We start from the raw sequence: 1309 nt of genomic DNA, 5'->3' as shown, positions 1-1309 counted from the left end.
AATTAAAACACTACAAACTGTCATGAGGTATAGGCTACAACATGTAATGTTTCTTAATTGAATCTTTCTCTATTTTAATTCGTCCCCTCAACTAATTGTGGTTAATTATATTAATAGTTTTGAATATGGTCTTGAACAGTGAGGGGCTTTAAGACCATTAAATGATACAATATATTGTGAATTTTTTTTTTCAGGTTTGATGCCTGATTTGTTATTCAACACTCAACATTCAATTTTATTTATTTATTTTAAATAGAGATGTCTCTCTACTTCCTCAACAATTTGGTTGATATGCTGGCTGCCATCCCTTTATGGTTATATAAAATCTCTGTGATTTGGATAGATGAATCATATTGGCCTACAATATAATCAAACCATGGGTGTACTAAATCAAATTGTCAATTTATGTGTTTTACATGCAGGTTGTTGTGACAAGTAAGAAGAGTTTGGATCCATTTGTAGCTTTCATTTAGAATAGTCAGAGAATACAGGGTAAAATACCGGCAAGATAGAACAGCAGGGGCTTGGACAGAGACAGAGTCGAATACCAGGTGAGAGATCAGGGCAGGCAGCTAGCAAACACCGTCCAGGTAAAACAATCCAAGACCGGGACAGGCAGAGAACAATCAGATAAACAGGAAACAGTCCAAGATCAAGTACAAAGAAAGCAAACACGGGTATAACGCTCAGAAAATGACAGCCAGGGCAAATCAAGACTTCGCAGAGAGTCTGTGTGTGTGAGTGGCTTATATGTGTGTGTGTAAATGAGGTGCAGGTGTGGATGAGCATTCAGTCCCAGGTATGAGGGGTGATGGGAATTGGAGTCCGAATGGGAATGGTTAATATTCAGGAGACGGATCCCTCTGGTGGTGCGGAGGAGGCGGTACGAGAGCCTCCTCTGTAACAGAGCCCTCCCCCTACGAGCGGCTCCTGACGTTTGAAAAAGGCAGACCATACCCTAGAAGTGAACTGGGGTCCTCGATCGGATACTATTCGGGTAATCCGTAGAAACGGAACACATGATTACAAAGTAGTTCAGCGGTTTCGAAGGATGTGGGGAGTTTAGGCAGTGGACTCAGATGGCAGGCTTTGGAGAATCGGTCAACAATGGTGAGTATGGTGGTGTTACCTTGAGAATTGGGCAGGTCGGTGATGAAATCGATGGCAATATGAGACCAAGGTCGATGGGGTGTAGGTAGTGGATTTAGCAAACCGGCTGGAAGCGGTCTAGGAGATTTGGATGTTTTGCATGTGATACAGTTCTGGATAAATTAAGCTTTAGCGTTAGTTCTGGCAGGTCACGTGAGTC

Source organism: Sinocyclocheilus grahami, unplaced genomic scaffold (assembly GCF_001515645.1).
Source record: "Sinocyclocheilus grahami isolate Dianchi unplaced genomic scaffold, SAMN03320097.WGS_v1.1 scaffold122.1, whole genome shotgun sequence".
Taxonomy (NCBI): Eukaryota; Metazoa; Chordata; class Actinopteri; order Cypriniformes; family Cyprinidae; genus Sinocyclocheilus; species Sinocyclocheilus grahami.
This window is presented reverse-complemented; position numbering follows the sequence as displayed.